This window comes from Ascaphus truei, chromosome 15 (assembly GCF_040206685.1).
Source record: "Ascaphus truei isolate aAscTru1 chromosome 15, aAscTru1.hap1, whole genome shotgun sequence".
In the NCBI taxonomy this organism is placed as follows: Eukaryota; Metazoa; Chordata; class Amphibia; order Anura; family Ascaphidae; genus Ascaphus; species Ascaphus truei.
In genome coordinates this window covers 31,883,158-31,890,880 of record NC_134497.1, presented here as the reverse complement: position 1 = coordinate 31,890,880, position 7,723 = coordinate 31,883,158, and the positions used below count along the sequence as shown (strand labels likewise).

Sequence of the window (7,723 nt, the reverse complement as noted above, 5' to 3'; positions counted from 1 at the left end):
ATATATCTTAGATATTTTTTGATGCATACCGCGTGTGGGGCATCATGTAGGATGTGTGTGTGTTCATATACATCCATGAAAAGGTTTGCATATGCTGGGGCCATATTGGATCCCATCGCGGTCCCACTTAATTGCAAATAGACGCTTCTTTCGAACCGGAAATAGTTTTTGTTAAGAATGATTTCCATGAGTAGCATAAGGAATACCACCGGTGGACCTGCATGTGCTGCAAAGGTCCCGAACTTTGATCTGACCGCTTCCAGCCCCTCTTGGTGGGGGATATTGGTATAAAGGCTACTCACGTCAAGGGTGACCAGAATGTAATCCTTATTTTCCAGTCTGATGTCGCCAAGTTGTAGTTGCACTGCCCTGAGGAAGGTCCCGTTGGGAGGACCGAAACGTTGGCGGCCTTGTGTTACTGAATACACTTTTTTGATACCATACCTGCAGTATGCTGTCTCTTTTTGGCTATCAGGATCCCCTGGTCTCCATATGTCTACATACTCTCTATGGGACAAGCATCTGCCTCCTGCAACAAAACCGTGAGTGCTAATCTCCATACCTGACTATATATATATATATATATATATATATATGTGTGTGTGTGATGTATGTATGTATGTATGTATGTGTATATATATATATATATATATATATATATATATATATATATATATATATATATATATATATATATATATATATATATATATATGTAGAGGTATCAGTACCGTGTTAGCCGATCTTCAATAATCAAAAAATAAATAGATGATACCGTTCTGTGGCTAACGAAATGCTTTTATTTGTGCGAGCTTTCGAGATACACTGATCTCTTCTTCCGGCGATGTTACAATGAATGAAGCAAGCAAATGATATACTAAAAAACAGTTTTCTTGGAATGTTATCTGTGGTAGTCCTTCCCCCGGTGTGGATGTGTTTTATGGCTAGAGGTGTCAAAAGGTTCCTGAAAGCAAGTGATGAAAGTGTGTGTGTGTGTATCTGTGTGAATAAAAATTAATGGAGAGCCCACAGTATATACAGTGCTTTACAAAAGGTGTGTGTGGAGTGGGAGTGGATATAAATGGTGTGGGTAGGTGTGGAAATGTGAGAGATTGTAGCACAACTAAAAGTGTGTGTGGATACTATGTGGTCCCTATTGGTGTATAGGGATGGAAAAACAAGGAGTATTAGTATGTGTTTGAGACAGCTGTGTGTGCATACATATAGCACAGTATGTACAGACATGGCCTTTAGCGCTCATGGGAAGAGAGTTCACTAGTGTCAGTAATGACTCATAAAATTTCGATCTCTGTTTAGGCCACTGCTAAGAGCCCCGAACAGTTGCATAAATTTGTATTCATGCAACCGTCTCTCTTTCGGTGTTTTAAGATTACCTTTGAGTATGGCAACCCTCAGATCGTTCATAAGATGAACGATCTGAGGGTTGCCATACTCAAAGGTAATCTTAAAACACCGAAAGAGAGACGGTTGCATGAATATAAATTTATGCAACTGTTCGGGACACTTAGCAGTGGTTTAAACAGAGATTTCTTTTCACCTGTCACTTGAAACCCCTTACATACCTTCGCTACATCGATGACATCCTCCTGATTTTGACCTCTGGCGAACAGGACCTCCTACAGTTCTATGACAACTTCAATACGTTCCACCCGACCATCAACCTCAAACTCACCCATTCCCCGGATGAAGTACATTTCCTAGACACCACCATTACTATAAAGAACAACCAACTACAGACTTCTGTATACCGCAAACCTACAGACAGAGCCAGCTATTTGAGGGACAACAGCTTCCACCCGACACACACCAAACATGCAACCATCTACAGTCAAGCCATACGATGCAACCGGATATGCTCCGACACAGCAGACAGAGACCATTGGATTAAAGCCTTGAGATCAGACTTTATAAACCGTGGATATAACCACAGAATTGTAGACCAGCAAATTCACAAAGCCACCAGAATACCAAGAAGTGATCTCCTTGAATTCAAACAGAAGGAGACAAGCGACAGGGCACCTTTGGTGGTCACATATAACCCACACCTAGGAGCCCTACGCAAGATCGCCAGGAAACTACAACCCATCCTCCAGGAAGATACAAGACTGCAACAGGTCTTCCCTGAAGCACCCTTATTATCATACAGACAACCCCATAATCTCAAGAATATTATGGTGAGGAGTAAAGTATTCAGCAGTACAACTGAATGCGGGATGAAACCATGCAATGCTCTACACAGCGGACACAATACAAATACCACACAGGAATCGGGAATACAAAATCAGAGGAAGGTTCACCTGTTCCTCCAGCAATGTCGTGTACCTCATCATGTGCATGAAATGCCCAGGGGGCTGCTATTACATAGGTGAGACAGGGCAGGGGCTAAACAAGAGAATGAACCTGCATCGCCACAGCATCACACGCGGAACAAGAGACATTCCTGTTGGCGAACATTTTTCTGACTCTGGCCATAAGATGAACGATCTGAGGGTTGCCATACTCAAAGGTAATCTTAAAACACCGAAAGAGAGACGGTTGCATGAATACAAATTTATGCAACTGTTCGGGGCTCTTAGCAGTGGCCTAAACAGAGATCGAAATTTTATGAGTCATTACTGACACTAGTGAACTCTCTTCCCATGAGCGCTAAAGGCCATGTCTGTACATACTGTGCTATATGTATGCACACACAGCTGTCTCAAACACATACTAATACTCCTTGTTTTTCCATCCCTATACACCAATAGGGACCACATAGTATCCACACACACTTTTAGTTGTGCTACAATCTCTCACATTTCCACACCTACCCACACCATTTATATCCACTCCCACTCCACACACACCTTTTGTAAAGCACTGTATATACTTTGGGCTCTCCATTCATTTTTATTCACACAGATACACACACACACTCTTTCATCACTTGCTTTCAGGAACCTTTTGACACCTCTAGCCATAAAACACATCCACACCGAGGGAAGGACTAGCACAGATAACATTCCAAGAGAAACTGTTTTTTAATATATCTTTTGCTTGCTTCATTCATTGTAACATCGCCGGAAGAAGAGATCAGTGTATCTCGAAAGCTCGCACAAATAAAAGCATTTCGTTAGCCACAGAACGGTATCATCTATTTATTTTTTGATTGTGCGTGTGTGTGTTGTGTGTGTGTGTGTGTGTGTGTGTGTGTGTGTGTGTGTATATATATATATATATATATATATGTGTGTGTGGTGTATGTGTATGTATATATTTATCAAAGTTGCACAATGTTAATAAATAATTTATTCTCACGTCTTTTTTTTTTAATTTTTAAAATTTTATATCACACACACACACACACACACACACACACACACACACACACACACACACACACACACACACACACACACGTTCCCCAGTGACACACAAACACACAGACCACTTCAAAGTGACACACAGTTACCAAATCACACACACACTGACAGCTACCAAGTGACACACACACACAGTGATACCCGCCTCCCAAGCGCGCTTGCTGTCTCCTCTGCCAGGACTGCAAAAAGCTCCTGGTAGAGCGAGCGGCAGCAAGCAAGAGCGAGCAGCAGCACCTAAGCGCTTACTATGTCCCAGGCCTAAGAGATTGTACAATCAGCCTTTTCCCCTTGGTAGCTATCCTAAGCACTCCTTTTCCTCTCACCCCACACAAGTCTTTCCCCGTCTTAGGAACGCAGGGCCACACTTTTCAAAGCCTTATTTAACCAGAGGCAGCTGTTGACATTATGGATAACTTTGGTTGCTGTCACCTACACTACTTTACGTAGTATACTGGGCATCTAATGCCAAATCTATATTCTCCAGACTATTACTCTGTGACCATTACCATCACTTATTGTCTTTCCAAATCCTTGCAAAACCTCCCGAAACTACTGAAGAAACAGAAATATTCATTTTATTTATCCCCCAAACAGCGTGTCAAATTATTTCCCCAATACCTCCTCAAGAGAAGAGTTACCCGTCTCACATGGTTTCTCTAAGGCCTGGGACATAGTAAAGAATTTGGTGCTGCTGCTTGCTGCCGCTCGCTCCACCAGGAGCTTTTTGCTGTCCTGGCAGAGGAGACAGCAAGCGCGCTTGGGAGGCGGGTATCACTGTGTGTGTCACTTGGTAGCTGTCAGTGTGTGTGTGTGTCATTGGGTAACTGTGTGTGTCACTTTGAAGTGGTCTGTGTGTATATATTATATAATATTTTAAAAATTAAAAAAAAAAGACGTGAGAATAAATTATTTATTAACATTGTGCAACTTTGATAAATATATTCACACACACATCACACACGCATCACACACATACACACATCACACATATACACACACATCACACATATACACACACATCACACATATACACACACATCACACATATACACACACACCACACACACATATATACACACACACATATACACATATATACACACACCTCTGTGCTGCCTCTACTCTGTCTGGTGGCTCCGACACAGTAGTAAAAATGCCAGCTGCAGCCCCATTGGATGGGAGCGGTCACGTGACCGCTCCTCCACTCCCCCAAGCGGCAACATTTCAAACCTGCCTGTCTCTTCATATTTCCTCAGCCTCCGCACGCATCAGCAAGCCTGCGGAGGGAGAAACTATAGCCGTGCTGATTACAGATGCAGGGGCTTTGTGCATCTGTTCAGCGCGGCTCAGCCCGCCTCAGCGACGCTGATTTTACTATGTCTTAGGCCTTACTGTGTTTCTATTGCTGTTTGTGTTCTGTATCCCCCTTCCTCCCACTCCTTTTATTAGCCTCCCAAGTACTGATCTGCAGGAGGTTATTTTTCCATATCCACTTTGTCTCCTCTGTTTACCAAACACTAGATTCACTAAAGTGCAATAGCCTCAATTGCACTGTAACAGCCACTCAAGTAAATAGCAATGAGCATGTTATCACAGCAGCTCTTTGGACTTCTCCCCTCACTCCTGTCTTCTCCTCACAGCCTTGTTCAGCACCATTGCTGCCCGAATGTTGCCTTAGGCTACGGCCCCAGTGGTCACTGCTGCACGTGCGTCTGACTGCCTGGCGGCGAGTGCACAGGTAAAATCCGTGATCTGTGGAGCGTTGGGATGCGTGGGGTGTGTGGCCATGACGGGGGGAGGGAGGGGGAGTTTCAAGCCCAAACCGACATTGTTACCTCATTAGACTGTGGCTCAAGGCTTTTTCTATAGTCTAGTTTCCAAATCAGCCCAGGGCCTGTTATACGCTCAGGTTGCTAATGGAACACATTCCTGCTACATCACCTTGTTACATCAACCCCACTTTCTGTTTAGTTCCCCCGGAAGAAAACTCACCTTTGTGTCACTTGTGTCATCTTGTCGGGGTCTTTTTAATTACAACAGTGGTTTTTTTTTTTTTTAAATAATAAGAAAGTAGTCACTGGTGTGGCCTGTAGTTCCCATTCCTTTCAAACTGTGTTTACATACAAGTGAGCCACTGTATATACGTTGCTCTCCATTAACTTCTGTTCATCTCAAAAACTGTAGAGAAGAAAGAAAAGACAAGTCACATTATTAACAACATATCTTTTATAAAATAGACATTACTTTGAGATCTCACTAACTGTCCCAATTTTAGGTTTGTAAATTGTGAGAAACAAGGAAGAACAGAACCTTGTGGCGTTGCAGTACCACAGGAAAATCTACTACAGAACCTGCACAGACCTCCCCCCACACACAGAGCTCCTGGTCTGGTATTGTGATGAATATGGGAAAGAGCTTGGTATCAAGTGAGGTGCACTGGGGAAAAGTAACCTGCCAGCACAAGGTAATCAGGAATATGTGCGTTACGTGGCTTTTACATCTCTATTGTCTTATTACTGATGTTAAATTGCAAATAGTGATAAATCTGCATACACCATTACGGGTCAACTAGAACTTAATATCACTAATCCTGACTTGAGTTAAAGGGCCAGATACATCAAGCTGCGGTAACCAAAAATGCTGTATTATCGCCATTAAAAAAGTGCCTTATTATCGTGCAATGAATCAGTGTTGCAGCACCAAAAATAAAGCACTTTTTATCAGACCCGTTAAAAGCATCAGATCCGATACAAAACGGGCATAATATCACATTTTCAAGTAAAAACTGCCATACATCAAGTTCTGATATTTATCGGAACGGGATAAATGGCGAAAATACTGCAAATATTTTATCACCTACTCCAGGCTGGCGTTAGCCCTGTCTTTCCTATGTATATAATGGCCAATATACTGCCCATTATTTACATAGGCAAGATGAGCTAAACCAACATAGAATAGATGATAAAATAGTTGTTAAAATACATTACAATACATATTAACCCCATAGTAGTCCACGGGTCAACAAGTCATCAGTTTCCATCACTAGCTGACCACACGGGGTAATATAAACACTACACTAACTACCTCCCTTTGCCAACTTAGTGGCTAGTAAAGCATGGTTAGTTCTTGGTTTGACCCGCAGGCATAAACAAAACACTACGGCTCAAATACATCAAATTCTATTAAAGTGGGGTTAATATCCTGGTAAATAATAAACTAACTGGTGTTATTACCGCAATTTTAAGGTGGTATATATCAAGATTGTGGTAATAATTTACTGGGTGCGATATGGGAATTAATGAGATCGTTAAGGTGTTACATACCTCATTGGGTTAATATTTCTATCACAGGCTTCTGTAATGTCTATTATTACAGAAACCTATGATCAAAATAACATGAAACCTTTTCATGCCTGTTTTGCCACACAGAGTGCAATTAGATGGCGCTTTCACACAACATACAAGTTTATATGAACCAAAGTGATTTAACTGTGAACTTAGTAAAAATGAGGGTACATTTTGCTCAAAAAACTCTGGTGAGGACTTTTTTCCAAAAGTCCTCTCTTACATACATACAACTCTCCACAAAGCCAAGAAGGAGCAGGGATACCCGAAAAGAGAATATATAGTGTACACTGTGCTTGGAATAAGAAGAGATGTATGGCTTCAATCTTGGCTCAGTATGTCAGCCCACTTACAATGTAAAAGTAGATAACATGCCTTCTCCTAACTGTGGCAATCACTTTTTATTCTTGTCAAGATGAAAGGTGAGTGTAGATAATCCCTCAGCTAAAGAGAGAAAAAAGAGACATACTGCAATTCAGTCATAAACAGTTTAATATAAAAAAAAAGTCATGTACTTCAGGTACTCACGCTCTGTACATGAAAGATGAGCATTAAACAGGAGGAAGACACTGTGCTCCGGTCACCGCTGTGTATCTCAGATAATCCGGATGCCATCCCGATTACAGTCCTGCAGACCTTGAGAGAAATTCCGTTTGTCTCTCTCCCCTCCGGTTCCCTTGGCTTCTGACGTCACTTCTGATTTCGCCACTTTCACTAGGGAGCCCGAGGATTTGCTGTATATCGTCCGGTGCTGGAGCTTTCTTCTCTCCCACACCGCACTGATATACCAATTACGATCAGCATCGATGCAGGAGTATGGTGGAACCAATTAGGACCTAATTGGATCCTGATCTTAGTCCAAGTTGCTCATACAGGCAGCACGCACACTGCATGTTACTATAACGCGAACGGCACGAAGCACTCCATATGACTCACCTAGGCATAGCATTGGTCTGTTGCCACGATTCATTATCGTTCCTTAGGTTATAGGGTTGG

General features: G+C 42.1%; 1 protein-coding gene across 8 annotated transcripts in view; it reads left to right on the top strand.

The window, feature by feature from the left end:
- The window catches only part of LOC142466770 (uncharacterized), a 616,011-nt gene that overhangs the window by 400,726 nt on the left and 207,562 nt on the right, over positions 1-7,723 (top strand). For 5 of the 8 annotated variants that reach the window (XM_075572161.1, XM_075572156.1, XM_075572160.1 and 2 more), the window contains one exon: positions 5,024-5,121. The exons of 2 other annotated variants lie outside the window; for them this stretch is intronic. The gene's annotated coding sequence lies outside the window, so the exon portion shown is untranslated. Of the gene's footprint in view, positions 1-338; positions 543-5,023; positions 5,122-7,723 lie in introns of all 8 variants that reach the window. One more of the 8 variants, XM_075572159.1, reaches the window with a different exon arrangement.